General features: G+C 39.5%; 1 long non-coding RNA gene across 2 annotated transcripts in view; it reads left to right on the forward strand.

Annotated features, from left to right (window-relative positions):
• Nucleotides 1-19,281, forward strand: part of LOC109395308 (uncharacterized) — a 39,486-nt gene extending 20,205 nt beyond the window's left edge. The window contains exons 3-5 of one of the 2 annotated variants that reach the window (XR_002126637.1): nt 6,741-6,830; nt 13,442-13,620; nt 18,668-19,281. This is a non-coding gene — a long non-coding RNA (uncharacterized LOC109395308). The remainder of the gene's footprint in view (nt 1-6,740; nt 6,831-13,441; nt 13,621-18,667) is intronic. The other variant, XR_002126636.1, reaches the window with a different exon arrangement.
• Nucleotides 19,282-24,287: the final 5,006 nt, after the last annotated feature.

Here is a 24,287-nt window from a genome sequence, read left to right on the forward strand (position 1 = left end):
CATCTATACAATGGTAGTACATTAAATGCTTTTGACTTACTAAGAGCCACCTGTTTAGAAAGGACTTAGAATTTTATGAATTACATCAGAGTAAATATAAATGTGATATGAGAATCTTAAAAGTAATAGTCTTCCCACCTAGTGCTTTAAAAAAGTGTGTAAACTCTCTTTTGGTCATAATGCTTCTTCTAACATTGCAAATATCCCAGTCAAGAGACCAGCTTTTCTCCAAACGGAGGGTCTTCCTTTGGAAGTAATGCGAGGGAAAGCAGCCTGTCCTCATCTCCTCTCCGCTGTGTTTCCCACGGATGCCGCCTACGCACAGGCACAGGCCACCCCTGTTTCTGTCTAATCGTAAGTTCCTCAGACTGTAAGTTTCTCATCACTCACTCATCATCCTGGACCTGAATCCCTGGGCTCCTCCCTCAAGCATCTGTTTCCGACAAGCCTGGAGTGTCTGGTGTGCCCTGAGCTCGAGCATCCTTCCTCCACCCCCTTTTCCCCCCATGGGCTTGTCCGTGGGTATAGCCTCTGCCTCAGTTTCCCCATCTGCCTTCTCACCTTCCTTGTGATGCCTCTCCTCCTAGGATCAGCCAGGTCCTGCCAGGCCATCCTCTAAAACAAGCCATCCACATTTCAGAACTGAGCGTACAGCACCATGTTCCAGTGTTACGGCTGTCCTCCTAGTTTAAAACACCCATTCTTCCTTCTTTCAGCAGCGCTCCTAACTTTTGCTTCGGATCTGCCCTTCCTCCATTTTAGTCCAAATAGGATGGGTGGGCCACTGTTGTGAGCCCTTGGGGATGGAGTTTGAGACCCAAGGTAGCCTGACCTCACAGTGATTGGCTCAGAGGTGGGAACGTGACCTGAAATGACCCAAGCAGAGAAAATGTCAAGACTTCTGTTAGAAGTTGTAGGATAGTTGCTCCCTCTTCTTTGGTTACATTTACACCTGAAAGGTTGTAACTGAAGCAAGTTTGACGCTAACATTTGCAGGACACAGAGCAACAGAACAAATGGAGGCCTATGTTCTAAGCATAAAACCATATGCCTAAATATGTAAAAATTATAAAATCAAATACAATGTTAAATATAAATTGTTCTTTTCCCTATCTGGACAAATACACTTCCATCATGACCCGGAAAGTCAGGTTCAAATTCGCAGACTCTGGTTTCTGGCTGGATGGAAAGCTCACACGTCCTTTGTCCCATCTCCTCTTCTCATTCCTGCCTCAGTTCTGTACCACAAGAGGACTCACAGCCACGTAAAAACACCCTCTCCTGTTCATCTGAATTCCATACACACCCTCTGCAAACAGCTACCTCTTAGTCCCAGAGGTATGCAGATGGGCAGTTTAATTCACCCTCAGGTATTTGGACTCAAGGACAAGGCCCACACAGGCCTGAGAACTAGCTTGGGGATTTTTTTCCAGGAAGTTCTTGGGTTCCCGGTACCCAGAGTGTGATGTAGACGCATGTGAGACAGTTCCAAGGCAGTGTGTGCCTCTGGCTCCAGAGGCCCTTTGACCCATGGGGAGGGCCATGGCTAGCAGAGAGCCGGAGAAGAGCTCTCTATAGTGTAGGGTCCAAGGGAGGGGACCTTTTGTCTGGATCTAAGGGTGGCACTTAGCTGCAGGCAACCATTTTACAACCACGAGGGTTGGAGCTGTCTTCGAAAAAAATCCAACACACCAGAGAAGAATGAGCCAAACCAAGAGATGGAGAGAACTGGGTTATGGTTGCATCATGTGAGTCTCCACATAAGCCACACCTAAAGCCAGCCCTGTCCTGGGACTGTCCAGTTTTATGCGCTAATTCATTTGGGTTTTGCTCAAGCCAGTTCGGGGGAGGTTTCCGCCGATTGAACGAATCATGTCTGATAGGCTTCTTGATGGTGTGTGTGAATGACTCATGTCTGGGCTGCTTTGCTTCCTAAAGCTGTGGCATTAACCTTGATCTAACCAATCTCTGCAAATGAGAGAGTTTCCCCATCCCCCTTTCCTACACCCTGGTAGGGAGGGAGTTCTATGTCCAGTGTTAAGTCTCTTCTTTGTCAGCCCCATTCTGCCTCATGCCTACATCCTCCCAGTTCACAGGAAAATGAGCCATAAACTGCCAAACAGTAATACATTCATTAAAATATTGCTACGTTTATAACACCCAACAGTTGAGCCAATTGAAAATATGCTACAATGTGATAAACCACAAAGAAAAGACAAACAACTATCAAGGCTATATAGCCTTGAAAGCATCAATTCTTCATCATCAGCTTCTTCAGGAAGGGCAGTCCAAACATGTGGGAAGGAAATACATACTCCTACTCTGAAAACTGGTTCTTCTGCTTATTGACAGGTTGTGTTCATCATTCAAGAAGATGTACAAACAGTTTTGTTTCCTATTCCCCCTCTCCAGTGGCCTATCTGATTTTAGTACCAGTTAATAAAGTTTCAGCTCAGAATTCAATCCCCCTAGCAGAGACTCTAAACCCCATAAATTAACTTCTTAAGGGCATATGGAACACTACATGAGAATAAAGAAAATGAATGAATGAATGAATGAATGGAAAAGTATATAATACTTTATCAATTTCAATTGACATAATCACCAGGTTTTCTATGAAATCATGTCCTAATGAAGTGTGTGATTTTTTTTTTAATGAAAAGAAACATGTTGAGGATATCCTAGAAGTCACATATGTGGAGTTTTTTGTGAATAGCATAATATAAAAATGTTGGGGGTGTTAGTCTAACCACAACTCATTCCTAGCTCTCTAAGAAACAACTTCCCCTGCTGCTCCAGATGGAGGGTGTGTCTGCTGTGTTTATACAGTATGCCTCACCACCGTGCCTTTCACCTTTGGCCACAGAGAGGGAGGGGTTGGGAGCAGGAGTAAAGCTGATGAACAGAGGAACAGAGATGAGAGGCCGAGAGGGCCCCGTGAAAGACCTGCACACACAGAGCAAGAGTACACAAGGCCAAAGGTCTTGACAGCTTTCTGGTTCCTGGTTCCACCCTCACCCTCAGTTCCTGCCCATTGGTTCCGAGAGACTTCCCATAGCTTTCCAATAAAATCTGGGGTGTTTTTCCTCTTTAGGCTAGCTCCAGTAGGTTTTTGAACATATTTTACATGGAAATTTTTAACAAACATAGATTTTTAAAAAGTTTGTCTTTTGACCAGTGCACAGCCATGGATTTTCAGCTCATTCAACTTTAAAGAAAATCTTAAGAGTGACTAATTTTGGTCTGAGCACATCTGGAAGTTCTGCGATGACTGTCACTTGAACAAGAATTTGCTCTTGTGCTACATAGGAAAGTTTTAGTTAAAGCTGACATTTTCACCGTGGATAATGTGAGTGGTGCAATTTGTGATGTTCCTGGGATTTTAAAATAAAGATTTCTCCCCTGAATTTCTCAGCAATAATTAGATGTCTAATTAGTTGCTGCAGTCCATAGTGAGTCAAACCATCAGCAGACTTGAAAATACTGAACTTTACCTCTTGGTTTTAATGGTCTCTATGTACTCTATATTTAAGTGTTTCTAGCACTCATTGAAGTAGTCCTGGAGGAAAAAAAAAAAAAAGAAACATTTTCTATCTGACCATTGTTTTCTAACCTTGATTAATGCCCCAAGCCTTCTTTTCTTTTTCTTTTTTAAAGAAAACAAAACAAAACTCCTGTGAAAACCTCCCTATTATTTAAACATTTGTATTATTTTACCTGCCATAACAAAGCACCACAGACTGGGTGGCTTAAACAACAGTAGTTTATTTTCCCACAATTCTTGAGGCTAGCAGGCCGAAATCAAGGTGTCAGTAGGGTTAGTTTCTTCCGAGGCCTCTCTCCTTGGCTTGCAGATGGCTGTTTTCTTTCTATGTCATCACCTGGTCTTTGTTCTTTGTATAAAGACACCAGTCATATTGGATTAGGGCCACCCTAGTGACATCATTTAACTTTAAATACCTCTTTAAAGACCCTATGTCCAAATACAGTCACATTCTAGGGTATTAGGGTACTTGTGTGTGTGGTGGTGGAGGGTTGTGGTGGTGGTGGGGGGGAGATAATTCAGCCCAGAACAACATTTAACCAATATTATTTTTTTTGAGTGTCTAATATGAGCTATTTTAAAGACTGGGAAAACTGTGAAAATGGAAAGTGCTCCCACCTACCCTTGCAAAGGCCCAAATCTTGAAGGACATATTTTATTTAGAATGCTGTTTAAGCCTCTGTGACAAAGAGACCCAAGGTGAAAATTTCTCTCCCACATTAGAGTCCTGAGATAGACAGCCCAGGCCTGTTGGACGGCTGTGCCATCCTAGCACCAGCTCCTTCTCTGGGCATGGGGTAACTTCTCTGGCTCTCACCGTCTCCCCCACATCACTGCCAGCAGGAAGGAGAAAAGGAAAATGCACACTGTTTTTAAGGGCATGGCCTAGAAGTTGCACTTATTATTTCTGGTCAAAAGAGAGTCATACATCCATGGGGGGCTGTAAGGAAGGTTGAAAAAATGTGATCTGTATCTAAGTTGTCATGGGCATAAATACAATTTACTGTGGATAAAAGCAAATGGATGTTAGGGAACGATGAATGGGGACAGAGACTATACAAAGGCAGTGACTTTATATGGGATAGTAAAGGAGAAAGGTGCCATATACAGAAGCAGCAAAGACTGGCATAGAGAGAGGGAAAAAGATGGAGTTGCACAGAAAAGTGGAAACCAGACACCAAAGACCAGAGAGAGGGCAAATGAGAGAGAAGCTGCCTGGGTTCCCAGAACTTTTGAGATCCTTATTCTAATCCCTCATGTTATAGAAACACTTTCTCATTCCTTATTTTTTAATCCTAAATTACTTAGAAGTTCAGGTTTTAGTTTCTTTTTAAAGTGACTTTCTTATTTACAATGCCCACTTACCCACCAAACAAGTATTTGCCTTACCCAACAATTCAGAAAAGTAAGTCTTACTGCTGCTTCTTACTGAAAGTAATTGCTGTAATAGCAAGTGGGAACGACGTCAACTCCTCAGGTGCTTGATAATATACACTGATATTATAACTACGTAACCACAGAAGAAGTTATGTGTAAAAGAGGCTGCAAGTATTAGCAGAGCTTGCTAAACCTGTTAAACTCTTCTATTTTTTAGTAAAATGCCCTTTTAAAGAAATAGTCCCCGTTAGAAAAGGTTCCACTTATATTAGAAATTGCTACCACAGGATTGTATAGTATTTTAGCAATAAGGTTTTCCTATATGGTATGATAAATCCACACAAAATATCCTAATCTAAAGTCTTGATCTACTAGTGGTTGTCGAAAGCCATAAAGCTCAGATGATCTCATAAAAGTTTAAAAAGGAAATTAAAATAAATAAATAAATAAATAAAAAATAAAAAGGAAATTAATTTACTTTATTTTCTAGATAGGTTTCTTAATGGTGGTTCATACATTACTTGTAGTTAAAAAGAAATCTGAGATTCTAAAATTAGTTCACTCTGTAATGATGTCAGTGGAAATTCACCTGAGACAGCTCGATTTTGCTTATGGGTATTTGGACTTTGGCTATCCAGCATCCATTCCTCCTTCTTAACAGCACCCCAGGGTCCTTTGGGAAATGACTCCTGCTTTGGAAATACTCTAGGTAAAATGGTCAATTCAGGTCCCTTCCCTTCCATTATGGATGAGAAAGGGGAGTTTTAGGCTCTTTCCACCAGACCCTTTCACTCAACAACCAGATGGAGCGGGAGGCCAGCATCTGATGTAAGCTAGGTCAAGTTAAAGCTCACTCCTGGGAATTTAAATCTTGAATAGAGTGAAAATGAAACTGACCTTGGTAGGATTTACTCATTCCTGCACCAGCACTCTTCTCATTGAATTTAGGCCCAGAGCCCCAAAGATAAATGTCATGAGTTCTCATATAATTCCATTGTCCTTAAATTTAGCAGAGTTGATTTTTGTTGTTTTCAATACAAGAGCCCTAACTGATTCACCTTCTATCTACTGATTTATAAATTGACCATATTGAACTATGATATAAAGATTGAAAAAAAAGAAACCAAACACACACAACAACCCTATAGACTATGAAGGAACTCAGACAGCAAGTGCCAACAATTGAAAAGACAGATAAAAAAAGAAGTGTGAATAAAGTTGCTGCAAATTTTCTCAAAAATTTAAGCAATCTTTATAAACATGGTATTTGTCTCCAATAGAAAAGAAAAAGAGAATGTATCAAAGAAAAAAAATAGTTCAACTTTATCAGTAATTAAAAATAAATAAAACTTTTCCCCATAAAATTGAAAGTGATTTAAAACATCAATACTGTTGAGAGAGGGTCGAGATGAGCATTTTCATGAACTTCTAGTGGGTGTATAAATGATGAGTCTTCAGAAAAGCAATATGGCAATATGTAAGAAGAACCATCAAAATATTCATATATTGTACAAGCTAGGCAAGCAGAAATAGTATGAAGGTTACAGAATATGGGACTTTATATATAAACAGATCTTACACAATTGTGGGGAAAGCTGGAAAAATGAAAGCAAGACAAAGATCTGATAATCAGAGAGAGACTCACTAACTAGTCCTCAAGCACTAGGGTAGGTGGGCAAAGCAGAGCAAACCTGAGACATTGCTGTGGACATGCAAAAGGGGGCTTTGAATTCGTGGGGTGGAGTCTGGGAGACCACTGCCTCTGAGGGTCCCCAGCCAGGTGTCCGGCAACTGACCTGGGTCCACTGTCCATCAGCAGGGCCAGCAGATAGGAAGAAGCTGGGTGCCATGTGAAGAGTGAGGACAGCCTGGATGCCACTGAGCTGCTGACAACAAAGACCTTCAAAGAGTAAGTGAAGCTACTGCTTACTTCTGCTGCCCAACTTCACATGAGTTCCCCTTTTGGCCAACTCTGCCTCTAAGTGTGCAGGGAAAGGAATTCTGGGTAATGTAATTCTCAGCTTAACCAAGTTGATGGTGGAATAGTCCAGCACTCATATATTTTGATCCTGTGGTCTCATTCCACATTTGGGAAGAGATGCTGATGAAGTGGATAATGTAGCCAAAGATAAAATAAAAAGATAACTACAGCTGCCACAGTTACAACAGGCAACATTAGAAATGAGTTAATTGTCCAACAATAGGAGAATGGTGAAATAGATTAAGGAAAGGTGACCAGACTTTCGTGCATTCATTTAAAAAATTATTTCGAATGACTTAGTCACATGGTTGTGTCCTCATGGTATAGAATGAAAAAAGTAGACAAAAAACTGTACCTGCATTAGAACTGCAAGTTTGAAAACATTTAAAGATTTGATTTTCTTCGTATACTTCCTTATACCCTTCCCTATTCATTCCTCACAAAGCAGCCAAAGTCATCTTTTTAAAAATGTGAACCAAGTCATTTGTCTCCCTTGTCTAAAATCCCAGCATGGCTTTCCACGGCCCCCAGAACAGAACGCAAACCCTTCCCACCATCTGCAAGGTCCTTCATGGTCCGGCCTCTGCTGGCTGCTCTAACTGCATCTCTAATGCCTCTTTGCTTGGCTCATTCAACTCCAGTCCCACTGGGCTTTGGCCAATTCCTAGCCTAGGCAAACACCTCTCCCGCCTTAATGGGTTGGCAATTAGTACATTCACTTATTACGCCCTTCTCCCTGGCTGACCTTTCTCATTATTCAAATCTCAGCTCAGATGTCACCTCCTCGAAGAGGCCTTTCTCTGAGCACCCCATCTGCTGTGACTCATTTCGCACCCCACTCAGCCGTCATTTCCCATCTCATTGCCTTGCTTATTTCTCCCTTCCCTAAAATTATTCTGCTTTTTACTTAGCAGGCTCGCTCCCTAGCAAGCAGGGCTCACAAAAGCAGGGCGGTCTCCTGTCATATTTGTTGTTGTAGCTCTGTGACTCCAACAAAGCTATCAAGGTGCTATGTTTTCACTAAATGAGTGGATTAATGGATGGATCAATTTTCTGAGTTTTCTACAGTGAGCATTTTCCATTATCGTAAGGAAAAGATATTTGGGAGAAATATAGTGCATGAAAGGCAATCTTGTGTCAGGAAGGATGTTCACCTAATATATAGCGTAAGCCCTCTCAGTTGTCATATCTAGTGATTATCCAGGCCTGTTTTGGCTGCTCTATACCTCTTATAAGATCTAGGTTGGAGTCTCCATTCTACAGAGGGATGTGAATTAAATGTCTGTAAAAACGCAGGAATCTGGAAATCATCCTCCCATGTAAATCGTGTCATACATAGCAGTTAGTGGGCAAAACCCATTTTACCATATAACACTCTGTAAGACTCCCAGGCAGCATGAATTCAAAGCCCATTTTTAGGGCTACAACTGCCTCCCCTTCTCGCTCAGTGGTTTAGTCACTCTTAGCACCTCTGGATTGCCTTATCTCCACCATCCACTCAGCAATAATTCTACTCTCTTCACATCTCTTAGCCCCTCCTGCCTCCATGTCCTACCCTATCATGACCAATGTGTCAACTACTCTTACTGGTTAATCCTAAACTCCCTTGTCTCTCTGTCCTTCAGACTCTCCTGTCTGAGATAATCTCAGCTACAGAGAAATTCAACCGCCTATTTTCTCCAAGTTTGTGCCTTGGCTTTAAGCTGTCTCCGGAGTAGCAAAATTTTATCATGTTTTGCCTTAGATTGCATTTTATGTTTCAATCTTTGGACGTACCTTGTTCATTAATTGAATGTAAAGGAAGAGGTAAGGCAAGGCTGAGTGAAATCAGGCTATGGAGCTCGAATATTTTCACCTTCCTGACCCAACACCACATACACACAAGGGTGGGAGACATTTCTGTATATGTGGCCAAGTGTCATCCAGGCAGCGGACACATGATGAGTTCACTTGTCAGAAAGCCAACAGCAAAAGGGGGTACCTACTCCCAGCAGCCAGGCCTTCAGTCTGGGGAATGTGTCACATTTTTCTTGGGAAAGCACTAAGTTTTATATATATATATTGGGCTTCAGAAAAGTCATGACACATGTTTGCAACAGATGGCACTAGTTCATTTTTGGAAGTACTGGAGTCATTCGCATCTATGTGATTGTCATGTCATTTGACAGCTGATAGTTCTAGCTTCATTCTAAAAAAAAAGTTGAGTGATTTGGTTGAGTTTTGGAGATTTTACAACAAGTTGAAGATGGACGACCAAACTGTGCATTTTTGCCATATTTTACTGTTTTACTTCCATAAAGGAAAGAACGTGCATCAAGCCTGTGAAAAGTTGCATAAAGTTTATGGTGACAATGCTCTACAAGAACATCAGTGCCAATGATGGTTCACAAAATTCCATGCTGGAGATTTTAATCACAACGACACTCCTAGGTCAAGGAGGCCCACCGAGGTTGATGACAACAAAATAAAGGCATTGATTGAGTCAAACCCACGTTACATGACATGAGAGATTGCAGAAACATCAAACATCCATCATTTAAGTGTTCATGACCACCTGAAGAAGCTGGGATACGTAAGCAAGCTCCATATTTGGGTTCCGCATGAACTCAAAGAAGTTCATTTGACAGCGCTTATAAACATCTGCAATACGCTCATTAAATGTGAGGAAAACTATTCTTTTTTGAAGCGACTGATAACTGGTGATGAAAAGCGGATTGTTTACAACAGTGTGGTGTGCAAATGGTCTTGTTCCCGACATGATGATTCACCTCAAACGACATCGAAAGCAGACATTCATCAGAGGAAGGTTATGTGCTCAGTGTGGTAGGATTTTTAAGGCATTGTGTTTTTCGAGCTCCTACCAAGGAACCAAACAATCAATTCAAATGTGTACTGTTGGCAATTGGACAGTTTGAACAAATCCATCATCCAGAAACGTCCAGAGCTTGTTAATTGTAAAACAGTTGTGTTCCATTGTAACAATGCGAGACTACACACAAGGTTGATCACCCGTTAAAAATTATTGGAGCTTGAATGGGATGTGTTGCCACACCCACCATACTCGCCTGACCTTGCACCCTCAGACTTCCACTTGTTTCGCTCTCTTCAAAATTCCTTGTGTGGTATAACATTCAATTCAGAGGAGGCTGTAAATCAGCACCTTATTCTGTTTTTTTGCAAATAAAGACAGGTCCTTCTATGAATGAGGAATTATGAAGCTCACTGAAAGATGGCAAAAGATTACCAAACAAAACGGGCAATATATCATTGATTGATCTTTGTTCTTTATATACATAAATGACTTTTGAGTAACATAGACAAAATACATCATGACTTTTCTGACAACCCAATATATAAAAATCATCAGAGGAGAGCTTTCATTAGGTTTCATTCAGTAGGTGGAGTAAACAGGTAAACCTACTTTTCAAACATTCGTTTTGGGGACTTGACAATTTTTTTTTCCAAAATAATCCATGAAAAACTTCTAATACTCTCCTACGGTTGATGGCTTTAACTGTCTTTAACAAGCATGAATTCCAGTGAGGGCAGATAAATAGACAACTTTATGGCATGTATCTTAACAGCATGGTCTGTGTTGTGCTAACCCAACTGTGAATTTTATGGCCAATGAAACTCTGTGTGTGACGGGTTTCTTTTTTAGACTCGGAAACTGGCAGCTATTTTGTTCAGTTTTATGGTTGTATAAATTTTGATGTCAACCACAGAAATTTTTCGTGCTTTGCATGTTCCCGTAAGGGAAAGTGCACAATCATTAGAACATGGCCACAGAGAACCTCCTCTTGCCTATTAATGGGCTACTGGAGAAAAAGCACCCTGTTGGAGCTGCTGATTTCACTATAAATTGGTGGATACCCATTTCCGCTGGGCCCACAGCATTCCCAGTCAATCCTACTTCCCCTCACTTCTTCCTCTTATTCTCAACAATGATTGCTTCAAAACTTCTCTACTATCAAAACCCCATTTCTCTCTTCACTCTCAGAAAGATACTATGTCTTACTTGGCATTGAAAATAGAAGCCATCTGAAAAGTGCTCTCTCCATTCTCCCTACAATTATGCAAAACTACTGTAATCTAGAGCCAATTCTTCTGCCTTCCTTTTCATTGCCATAGGAGAGGTCTCCCTCTTCTGTGTAAAGTTTATCACTCTGTGGCAGCGTTTTTGTAAATCCCAACGATTCCTCACTTACGGATGCTCATGCCCTTGTGTGTGAGTATCAGGCTGTTCTCGCTCTATATACTCTATCTACCTGGCCAGTCTCACTTCCTAATGAACCCCAAATTGATATCCTCAGCTCCTTCCTGAGCTCCAGACAGTTCCACTCAGCAAATACAGAACTAAACATATCATTAGCTACTACCCCCACCCTCCTTTTCTTCCTCTTTTTTCTGTCATAGCAAATGACATTGCTACCTGACCATTTTTGCCCAAGCTAGAAAAGTAGTCAGCTTGACTCCCATCTGTTCATATACTCAATTATTATCTTTCTCTTTTCTTAACACTTGACGATTCCGTCTACTTCTCCTCATTCACAGTGCCATAGCTGTGGCCCAAGACACCGTCGTCTCTTGTCTGGCTAACTGTAACAACCTTCTAGCTGGTCTTGAATTCATTGTTCTCTCTGAAGCCTAAGGAATTATAATATAACACTTTAAAAATGTCATTTCCCTGCTTACAATTCTTCAATATCTGTCCATGGCCCTTCAGATAAAGTCAACGTTTTATGTCAGAGCATATAGGTATAGATAGTGTGACCATTTAATTTATCATCTGAATGGGGTACATTGAAGAGTGAGAGGAAGTGCTGATAGTAATTAGGAAGGAACAGATGAGTAAACTGAGGCTGTCTGGGAAAATGCAACATAAGGCCGCCTTATCGATAGAGCCCGGTGAGGTCTGGTCCCCAACAGCAGTCCATCTCTTGTGCCACCATACACTCCAGCCATTCTGAACTCCGCTCAGTTCCTTGAACTTGCCATTCTCTCTGTTGCTTTCAGCTTTTGGATATACAGTTCCGTTTTCCTGGGGTACTTCTCACCCCTCCTATTCTTCTGAAAAACTCCTATTCACCCTTCTGGCCTCAACATAAATGTCCCTTGTCCAGGGAGACAATTCCTGACCCCTGGATTTTTCTGCTGTGAGTTCCTAAAGCACATCGCACACCTCATATCATACCTCTTGCTCCTCTGCATTATTTATAATTACTTGAGGACAGACTTCCCAGCTGGACTACAAGATCCTTGAAGGAAGATATTGTCTCTGTTTTGTTCATTCCTATACCACAGGAAGGAAGCAGTTTGTGGAGGTAACACTTTTTAAATGCCTGTGTGGGATTAAAAAAAAAAAAGAAAAAACGAAAAAACATCTCCCATCTCTTGAAACTGCAGAAGATGAGATTAGTTGCCATGCCTGTGGGCTGGTGATCTTCATAACCCGGGGCAAGAATCGAGCACAGTAGGAATTTTTGAAGATTAAAATCCCCCCCCCCCCCCCCGAGATTCTGACTCAGTTGGTCTGGTGTGGGCCCAAAGCAATAGTACTTTAAAAAATGTCACCATGTGATTTTAACGTGATTCCATGATTGCACGTAGTCGTCTTAGAGCAGCGCCGTTCAGTAGAGTTTCTTGCAATGATGGAAATGTTCCATGTCTTTATCCATGGGGTAGTCATTAACCCCATGTGGTTATTGAGTATTTGTAATGTGGCTAGTGCTACTAAAGAAGTAAAGTTTTACTTTTATTTCATTTTGCACATTTTAAATGTATACAAGTGACTCGTGGTTTTGACAGTGCAGCTTTAGGACAGTGGCCCTCAAGTTTGAGTGCATCAGAGTTAGCAGGAGGGCTTGCTAAGTCCCACGTGGCTCGGCCACCTCTCGTTTCCAGTACTGTGTGTGGCTCTCAAGTGGGGCCTGAGAACTTGCCTTCTAGCCAGTTCCCTAGCGCTGCTGCTGCTGCTGCTTTAGGGACCACACTTAGAGAACCACTGCTCTACCCTTGTTAAAAATACAGTCTCTTAGGTCCCACCTAGTTCTACTGATTCAGAATCTACGTTTTAACAAAATCCTCAGATTATTTGTATAAACATTAAGGTTTTTAACTGAGCTATAACTGACATATAACATCGCGTTAATTTCAGGATGAACATTAAAGTTTGAGAAGCACTCATTTGAATGATCTTGTGTCAGAGACAATTGCCAGTTACTCCATGCATATGGCTTTTGTGCTGTGGAATTACTTTTATGCCTTCATTTAGCCCTCACCTTCAACTGGTTTAAAAAATAAAGTCAAATCATGTGTGTGACCCTACTCTTTGTCTTATTAATGAATCCTTCTCTAGATCTGAATTTTCTTCTTGAAAACATAGAAATCCTAACAGTAAATACACGGTGCTTCATGCAAGTCAGACTATGTTACATCTAAACCAAACACTTGGTGTTTATTCCCTCTGTGGTTTGTATTCTGCTTGCAAAGCTTTCAGTTTATTTTTTAGGCGTTTCATAGGTTGCCTTTTTTTTTAGGTTTGTCCTTTCAATTTCACTCCCAACTGGAACACAGCCCCTGTCTTAATTTCCCAAAGCAAGGCCTAGCTATAACTTTACACCAAAGACATGTGGCCTACGGAATGGAAACACATGAGGAAAACCAGCCACTGGGAAAGAGGGCTTCAGGAATTCACTGCCGCACCTTTCCCAAAGAGGTATTTTAACCTTTGGCTTTATCCTTTGATGTGTTGCTAAGACACAGCTCACCTACCCCACCGTCGACTCCTGCCTTATAGTTCACGTTTATGTCTCCTCCAGATTACCACCTACCCACAACATAACCCTCATCTCATCTGAGGACCAAAGGCAGAGGAAAATCTAGTTCCGCGCTCTGGTCCCGGTGGAAAGCCTCCCCGCTCCCAGTGTGTGTCATCATTGCAGTGTGTGTCTAGCTCTTTGCAGTCCTTAAAGCTCTCCAATCTAAAAGAGCTTTGGTTTTTTCTTTGCACAGTCAAAAGGTCCACTGAAAGTTTCCAATCACCCCCCCCCCAAATATTTACCTGCCTTCAGAGGGACTTAGTGAAACAGAAAGATGCTGCAAGTTTTCAAAACGTCAGACTTCTGCTGCAGATAGAGGATCCTTTCCACATAAAATAGTTTTGTTCGTTCATTCAGGGAGTAGATCTAGCTGTCAGAAATTCATGTATTTTTAGAAAACCTTAATGGTCATGTGTGCGTGCTGTATGAATACATAGAATGACTCAAGTATGAGTCAAATGCCCTCTTTTACTCCTTATTTCCTTTGTTTCAGTAATTCTAAAGTTTCCTGTTTCTTGATGTAATTTCAGTGAAATTAAACTGGAACAAAGCCATTTCATCAGACAGCACTGGCACAACCAGATATTCATGTAGAGGAAAAATGAACTTCAACGCATACCTTACATCATACACAAAAATGAATTTATGATGGATTATAGACCTAAGCATAAAATCTAAAACTATAAGTCTTCTAAAAGAAGTAAAAAAAATACCTTTGCAATCGTGGAGTAGGCAAAGATTTTCTGAGGAAAACACAGAAAGCATTAACCACAAAAGGAAAAAATAATTGGTAAATTGGACTTCATCAAAATTAAACACTTTCAAAAGACACTGTTAAGAGAATGAATAGACAAGCCACAGAATGGAATAATATATTTGCAAAACATATATCTGACCAAATATTTGCATCCAAAATATGTAAAGTACACCTGCAGCTTAATAATAGTTTTTAAAAATCCAATCTTAAAAATAGGCAAAAAGATTTGAATAGACACTGCACAAAAAGATACGTAAATGGCCAATAGGCTCTTGAAAAATGCTCAACATCATTAAGTTTTCATAAAAATATAATTTTAAACCACAATGAGATACTACACACCCACTAGAATGGCTAAAACAAAAGAGAATAAAAACTCCAACTCTCATATATTGCTAGTGGAAGTATAAAATGATATAACCACTCTGAGAAATTATTTGGCAGGTTTTTATAAAGTTAAACATGCACTTAACATACAATTCAGCAATCCCACTCCTAAATATATACCCAAGTGAAATGAAAAGACTTCCTATACAAAGACCTCCTATACAAAGACCTCCTATATGCAAAAGTTCATAGCAACTTTATTCCTTGTAGCCCGAAATTGGAACCAGCCCAGGTATCCAGAAACAGGAGAATGGATAAACAAACTGTGATAAAGTCACACAGTAGAATACAACTTAGCAATACAAAGGAACTAATTACTGATACAGCAACAAGGATGATTGCAGAAACGTGCTTGAGTAAAAAAAGCCAGACTTGAAAGAATACATATTGTATGATTTCACTTACATGAAGTTCAAGAACAGGCAAAACTAATCTGTGGTTTGCAGAAACCAGAACAGAAGCTGGTTGGGGCTGGGGGTGGTGGGGAATGACTGGGAATGGTCCGAGGGGACTGTCTGCTACTCGTATGATAGAACTTTCTATATCTTGATAGGAGTTTGTATTATACAAGTGTCAAAACTGAAACCTGTGTGTCAGTGTTGTCAAAATGGATCAAATGTACACGTCAGATCTGTACATTTCCCTCTGTCTAAATGATATCTCAATTTTTGAAAACTTGAGCAACTTAAAATAATATAATAATTGCATTTAGCCTCTGTGATAACCATTGATCCATGGTTATAGTAGTCAGTTCTCCTAATAGTGATCAACTACTCAATGGTGGTGATGAATAGCAGTTTTTATGTGTTGTTTAATTAGCTAAAACTATTGTTGCTATCACTCTTCTGACTTTTACTAAATATAGCTGCAGATTTATTTTAACTTTTATTTTCAACAATATAACATACTATAGATGTATTTTAGAAAATGACTGATTTTCCACTCAATTCCCTCAATGCTTTTTCACCAACATATGATTCCCTTACATGTTTTTTTCATCTTTATTTCCTGATCTGAAATGTCTTCACCATTTTATTCCTGGCCACCAAAATCCCATCAATTCATCACAGCCCAGTTCAAGTGCCATTTTCTCCACGAAGCTTTTGATCCCCCTGCAACGAACATAGCTCTCAAGTCTTTCCTGAACTATTGAAGCACTTTTTCTCTCAAGTACTAAGTCTCATGATGATATAGTAGCTTAAAATACATTTTGAACTTTGTTTCTGAAATAGCCTTCTTTGCTGGAGTGCAGACCACCCAGGGTTAGGCACACAGAAGGTACTCAAATGTTTAAATAAACATTTGAACTCAAAAAATATTTAATCTCACACAATGTAGATTTCCTTCCCCTGAATCCAGAGGATACATGTAAGAATATAAATCGTTTAAATATGTCCAGATAGCTCTTGCCTTATCTAGAAAGAATTAACAATAAAATCTGAATGATGCTCTAACTTTTAAACTCTTATGGTTAAAATGTATTGTTCTCATAACCAAGGTTATTTTATACATTACAGTAATTTATACTGAAGAGAGTTCAACGAAATAAAACAAAAGTGATTGACAATTTCTATCTTATTATCAAAAGACAAGAGACTGGTTTGACTGGAAGTACCTGTTTTAAGCAGGCACATCATGCTTATCTTTGGCAGGAAGTTAAAAGACAGCTCCATATTTCAAATTATTTGAGCCAGTGACAAACATTTAGACAATTCATTAATGAGAATATTTTATACTTGCTTTGCAAAAGTTCATTGTATTATGTGATGTGAGAGCCTTTAATACGTATCAGGGATCATAACTAAATAAATATATTTTAGTTTTCAGGTATTTTTGGTTGTTATATTCAATACTTAATGACAGTGGCTATCCTAGTCAGTCCTGTATTATAATGGCAATAAAAGAAACACTGCTAATACATGATGATTTATTACATTGAAAGTACAAACTCTGCTTCATGAGTTTGCTCATTGCTTTTCCCTGTTCTGGACATTAGCCAGCGTCCATTCTTATTAAATAAATACTTCAAAGGCCCTGCCGAATAAGTACATATAGAAGGTAGGATTTAATATGCTAATAAACAAACTACAGTACCTTAAATATACTACATATCAGATACTAAGGTAGTTAGTTAAGGATATTTACTGAATTAAAAACCACAAGAGGGCAGCTTAATACAATAGTGATGGAATACTTAAAAGAGTATGGTAGTATTTTAGAAGTAATTCCAATAAGTTGGATCATATAGATATAGAGAAAAGAGAATGAAAAGAGACACATTTAATACTTAAAAATTTCATTTATAATGTTTCTGAGTTTGGCATATTTGATATTTAGTGCACTTTTTAAGTTGATTTTCAAATACAAATGTGAATTAAAATTATCCTCCCCCCCCTTTTTTTTGTCAGTAGCAAAATTGACCAGAAAGTCAAGCAACTTGGCCAATATTAAAAAATGTTAAATGTTATCTTAGGTTCTCCTCTCTCTGTGGTGGCCAGTGCTCCTCGTGTAAGAAGGAATCGGCACAACTAGCTTTCTTTCTAATTTAATGGAATTAAACATGAAAATTAAGATGACAATGATAATCTCTTTAAAGTACTTTTCATAATTTTAAATAATTAATGTGTTAATTGGTTTGCTCTTTGTCTCTTCCTCTAGTTTGAAAGCTCTATGAGGCCAGAATATGTACTGCAGGGACCTTGCCAAACACAGTGACTAGTAGTTGGCTTTCAATGATTTTTTTTGTTGGCTTAATTAAGTAATTAACTGTAAATCCTTAAGGGACTAACACATCTAGACACCATTCCATGTTTTCATGTACTCAACAGCAATGCCTTCCATCTACTCATCCACGCACCTATCCATCCATCCATCCATCATCCACCCCTCCATTCATCCTTCCATCTGTTCATCTTCCCATCTATCTTTCCTTCTGTCCATTCATCTATCTTCCAATCCATCTATCTAACCAGCCAGCCAGCCAGCCAGCCATCTCCACAGACATCTAACCCTTAAAGACAATCTTCAGAAAGGGTTGCTTTCTCTTCAGTGGCTGAAAAAGAAACTTTTTCCGTAAAGAATTTCCAGTTTAAACACCTTCCTTCTAGAATGCATAAAGCTGCTTGAGTAGTCTTTACAATTGGGACAGCCTCCTTTTAAAAAGACTGACATAGTGCATACGGGTTCATTACGCTCTGTTCCCCTCCCCGAAGCCCTGGGTGCTGGTTAGGAACTACTTTTTGACAAGCCGAAAGATGAAGCCTTTCCCCTTTCACAGGGTTTATATGATTTATCTTGTAATATGCCAAGGGTTTTTGAAGAAAATTAATTGCCACTCTTGTGGCTTCTTAATAATACAAATATGAGCATTAGGCCCCTGCTCTGGACCAGGGGCTCTTCTCGCTCACTCAGATAAGCCCGCAGCTTTAACCGTCCCCTCTACGCTTTTGCTTCCAAATCTGTACCTTGAGCCCTGACTGCTTCCCAACTGGGTGACTTTTGTACCCACCTGGGTGACGCACAGCCACCTCCCATCCATAGTGGGGATGGAAGGATAGGGAAGGAAAGGGAGAAAAGAGGAGGGAGAATAGAGAGTTTTGGTGTTTTGTAGTGTTTACTTTCTACCTCTCCTCCCCCTTAAAACTGTGAGGAGAATAGAGACTTCCAGAACATTTTTAGCATCCATCAACAGCAGAGGTTTTTTTCCCCTGTCATCAAGAGTTCAGGAGGCGGATGCCATTCAGAGAGCCTGAAGGCAGCATGAGGTAGGCTGAGTAGAAATGTCAAAATCTCATTTTTAGGTGGATGAGAGGCTGGAGAAGATATCCCACCCCCAAGTTCCTCAAAGCCTGCGTGAAGCAGAGAGAAGATACACGTTTCATATGCTGAGGTTTGGGGATGCTGAAGATTGAGCCAGTGGCCTGGCAGGGGTCACTGCAACGGGATAACCTAGAACTGAAAGCTGGGTGGCAGAGGGACATCAGCCTCCCCAAGGACTGAGGTGAGGCAAGTCAAGGGCATAGTGGAGGGATGGAGTTGGGATGGAGGTTCAGGGATGGGGGATAGAAGGGACACCCTCAAGTCCTTTACAGTGTTTGCCAAGAGCAGAGACCAGAAGTCACACTGGCCAGACACTAAAAGGTCACATGCAGTGAGGATGGGCCAACAAGACGCCCCTCACCTATGGTCAGGGGGAGCCAGTGAGGAAGGACCAGCAGCCTGAGTCCTGCCTCCAGTGCTGTTATGTTCTGGAAACTACCAGCGATTCCGAGAAGGGACAGAAAGGAAGACATCTCAAGAAATGAGGACAGAGTTCAAACTTTGAAATAATAAAGTAGTAAACCAACTCTGGATATTTATCAAAATGGACTCAATTTGTTTTATACTGTAACTAAACTACCTGTAACTGGCAAGATTGTTTTCACTGTCATCAGAAATGGGATCTCACAGCCACTTGAGCTCAGTTTAGAGTATTAAAGTAGTATTTGTATATGATGGAAACGTGATTGAAGTTTGTAGCACCTACACAAAACGTATCCCAATTCTCTCACCTACAGATGAATTTTATACATTTTTGACTATCTTTTCTCTTTTCTATGCATGACACCAAATTTTTATAATATTGAGTTAATATTTAATGCTTTCCAACTATTTTTTTTACTTAGCCAAGAATCATGAATGTTTTCCTAAGTCACCAAATATTTCCCTTTAACATAATTTTTTAAAGACCTTATTTTTTTAGAGTAATTTTAAGTTCACAGCAAAATTGAGAAGAAGGTGCAGAGATTTCCCATATCTCTCCTGCCCCACATATGCAGAGCCTCCCTCATATGAACTTGCCCTACCAGAGTGGGATATTTGTTAAAATCAATGAACCTATATTGACCCCTCATAATCACCTAAAGTCCATAGTTTATTTTAGGGTTTGCTCTTAGTGTTGCACATTCCGTGGGTTTGGACAAGTATACAATGAATGACATGTATTCATCATAGTATCATACAGAGTATTTTCACTGCCCTAAACATTTCCTGTTCCACCCATTTTTTTTTAAAGTTGCAGAAAAGGAGTTTATTAGAAGAAAAAAATACATTTCAAAGAAGCAGAAGCAGGCCCAGGCAGTAGAGAATGGCTCAAGGGCCATTATTAGAAAAGAAAGTACACTCCGAAGAGTTTGGAGCGGGCCGAGCAAAGGAAGCTCAAAAGGGCCGTGTGTTCCACCCAATTATCCTCTTACTCCAGCCCAACCTCTGGCAACCACTGATCTTTTCACTGTCTCCATAGTTTTGCCTTTTCCAGAATATCATATAGCTAGAATAATACAGTAGATAGCCTTTTCACATTGGCTTCTTTAACTTGGTAATATGCATTTGAGTTTCTTTCATGGCTTTTCATGATTTGATGACTCATTTCTTTTTAGTGCTGAGTAGCATTCCATTGTCTGGATGTACCACAGTTTACTTATCCATTCACCTACTGAATGACATCATGGTTGCTTCCCCCATTTCAGCAATTATGCGTAAAGCTGCTATAAACATCCATGTGCAGGTTTTTGTGTGAACATATGTTTTCAACTTCTTTCAGTAAATACCAAGGAACACAATTGCTGGATGGTATATAATAAGAAAAGGTTGAGTTTTGTAAGAAACCACCAAACTGTCTTCCAATGTGGCTGTACCATTTTGTATTCCTGCCAGTAAGGAATGAGAGTTCCTGTTGCTCCACATCCTTGCCAGCATTTGGTGTTGTCAGTGTTCTGGGTATTGGCTATTTTATTGGAAGGGTAGCGGTATCAAATTGCTGTTTTAATTTGCGTCTCCCTGATGACATATAATATGAAGCATCTTGTCATGTGCTTATTTTCCATCTGTATATCTTCTTTGGTGAGGTGTCTGTTAAATTCTGTGGCTCATTTTAAAATTGGGTTGTTTGTTTTCTTATTGTTGTATTTTAAGTGTTTGTATACTTTGGATGGCAGTCCTTTATCAGATGTGTGTTTTGTAAATATTTTCTCCCAGTCTGTGGCTTGTCTTATTCCCTTGACACCATTTTTTGCAGAGCAGAAGTTTTAAATTTTAACAAAATTCAGCTTATCAGTCATTTCTCTTACAGAAGTGCCTTTGGTATTGTATCTAAAAAGCCATTGCCATACCCAAGGTCATCTAGGTTTTCTCCTGTTATCTTCTAGAAGTTTTATAATTTTGCATTTTACAGTCAGGTCTATGATCCATTTGGAGTTAATTTTTGTGAAGTGTGTAAAGTCAGTGTATTAATTCATTTTTTTTCATGTGGTTGTCTAGTTGTTTTAGCACAACTTGTTGAAAAGACTACGTATCTTTGCTCCATTGTATTGCCTCTACTCCTTTGTCAAAGATCAGTTGACTATATTTATGTGGGTATATTTCTGGACTCTGTATTCTGTCTATTATTTTGCCAATGTCACACTGTCTTAATTACTGTGGCTTTATAGTAAGTCTTGAAGTTAGGTAGTATTAATTCTCCAACTTTGTTCTTCTTCAGGATTGTGTTGGCTATTCTGGGTCTCTTCCCTCTACAAATAAACTTCAAAATCAGCTGGTTGGTATCCACAAAATAACTTATTAGGATTTTGATAGGGATGCACTGAAACTATAGATCAAGTTGGGAAGAACTAACATCTTGACAATATTGAGTGTTTTTATCCATGAACATGGAATATCTCTCCACCTATTTAATTCTTTGATTTCATTTATCAGAGTTTTATAGTTTTCCCTCATACAGATCTTGTATGTATTTTGTTAGATTTACCTAAGTATTTCATTTTTCAGGGTGCTAATGTAAATGGTACTGTGTTTTTAATTTCAATTTCCACGTTCATTGTTGGTCCTCAATATATTTTTTAACAGCAGCATGGTAATTGATCATATGGCTGTTTAGTTAGTTAATTAACTAACCTCTTTCTTTCCAGAAGTATTTAGATTGTTTTCTGCTATATAAAATACCAATGGGATAATGAAAAATTCTACACATATATCTTTAAGGGTTCCTAAGATAATCTCTTTAGAATAAATTCCTTTTGGGCTGGCCGCATCGGTTAGGAGTTGGCTTAAGAGCACAAGCTCTGAGCAACAGGGCCGCCAGTTCGAATACCACATGGGCCAGTGACACTGTGCCTGAGCTGAGCTGTCGCTGAGCTGCCAACAGATGGCAGGATGGCTCAGCTGGTGTAAAAACAAGATTGTCTGTTTGATAGTGGGCTACACCCACCCGCAACTAAGACTGAACTCAGCACCTTGAGGTGAGCTGCTGCTTGGGTGGCTCAGTTGATAGGGCATGTACTCTTAACAACAAGGCTGCTTGTTTGACTCTCACATGGGATGGTGGCTATGCCCACCTGCAGCTAAGATTGAACATAACACCTTGAGCTTAGAGACCACGAGCTGCCAACTAGCAGCCAGATGGTAACTGGTGCCTTCCACAACGAAGACTGAAGAACAACAAATTGGCTGGTCCCCTTCCCCAATTCCCCAACACTGTTCCCCTCCCCCAGTTCCCCAATAAAATCTTTAAAAAAAAAAAGAATAAATTCCTTTAAGTTGAATTTCTAGACAAAAAGTATGCATATTTTGGGGCCGGCCGAGTGGCTCAGTTGGTTAAGAGCTCCCTCAAGAGTTTGAGCTCTGAGCAACAGCGGTTTGAGTCCTGGCCCGAGCTGAGCAGCTGCTGAGCTGCCAACAGGTGGCAGGATGGCTCAGCTGCTAAAAAAAAAAAAAAAAAAGTATGTATATTTTAAAACTTTTTGATACACGTGGCGAAGTTGGCCTTGAGAAATGTTATATCACTTTAAGTTCCAACTGAGTGTATAACATGCCTCTTTCCATACTTCTCCAGCAACATTGGGCATTATAGTGTTTAAACTCTCTTTGAAAAATATTTTTAAATATGAAAAAATTTTTTGATTGAAAAAATACCTTGTTTTAATCTGTAATTATATGATCCCTAGGGAGATGGTACAGTTCTTGTTGATGGATACATCTCTCTATCAAGGATACCAATAATTTACTATATGCTGCCACTATTTTCCCCACTTTAGCATTTTAACAGGTACTGAGCTCATCTGTGAATATGGAAAAGTGGCATGGTGTGAAATGTCAGTAATGACGAAAGCAATAAGTGTGTGTGTGCACATGTGTGTATGTAACCAATGATTTATGCTTCAAAGAACTGGTTAATGGACACTGATATAAGAGTCCTCTTTTCCTTCTCAATAAGTTAAACATAGTCCAGAATAGGGAAATCTATTGAGACAGAGAGTAAATTAGTGGTTGCCAGAGGCTAAGGGGAGGGGAGAATGAGGAGTAACTGCTAAGGGGGACAGGAATTTTTTTTGGCAGGATGAAAATGTTCTGGTAGTGATTGCACAACTTTGTGAATGTACTAAAAACCACTAAATTGTACACTTTAAATGGGTGAATTTTATGGTAGTGAATTAAATCTCAACAAACCCATTATTAAGAAAAGTCAGTATGCTTATTTTTTCAAATGTACAGATGATATTTCAATTTGAATAAATAGGGCAATGTGTTTTAAATCATTTTTCCCAAGGCAAGAAAGAGCAGAGGACTCTAGGCTTACTGATCCAACATTAAGTCAAGGATAATGACTATAGGTTTTCTATTTGGAGTGGAGAAAGTTTTCTAGAATTGGATGTGATGATGGTTGCATAGCCTTTGAATATACTAAAACCCAGGAAAGTGTACACTTTAAAATGGTGAATTTTGAAACTAAACTTACAAAGCAAAAGCTTTGTAAGCTTGAGAATCACTGTACTCAATATTGACCAGATATATTGTATGATTGTATCACTTATTGTACATGTAAACATGACTTGTGCTGTTGTTGTCTATTTAAACGTATGCTCAATTGTAATCTGTAGGATTGTAATTCTTAATGTAAAAGTATTTCCTCAAACACCAAAAATGATAAATAAGACTCAATGGGACCTAATAAATAGACAGCATGCAAAAAAAAAGGTGAATTTTATTGTATGTAAATTATATCTCAATTTATAAAGTTGTTTTTTTTTTAAAGGTTGGCACAGAATTACTATGTGACCCAGCTATTCCACTCTTAGGTGTATACCCAAGAGAAATGTAAACATGTGTCTATACAAAAACTTGTAACAAATGTTTATAGCAGCATTATTCATAATAGTGAAAACATCCAAATGTCTATAAAAATAAATGAAATACTGATACATGCTGCAATAGGATGAACCTTGAAAACATTATGCTGAGTGAAAGAAGCCAGTCACAAAAGACCACATAATTGTATGATTCCATTTATGTGAAATGTCCAGCAATGGCAAATTTATAGAAGTAGAAATTAAATTGATGGTTGTCCTGGGAGGAAGAGGGAAAATGGAGAGTGACTGCTAATAGATA

This window comes from Hipposideros armiger, unplaced genomic scaffold (assembly GCF_001890085.2).
Source record: "Hipposideros armiger isolate ML-2016 unplaced genomic scaffold, ASM189008v1 scaffold_465, whole genome shotgun sequence".
NCBI lineage: Eukaryota > Metazoa > Chordata > Mammalia > Chiroptera > Hipposideridae > Hipposideros > Hipposideros armiger.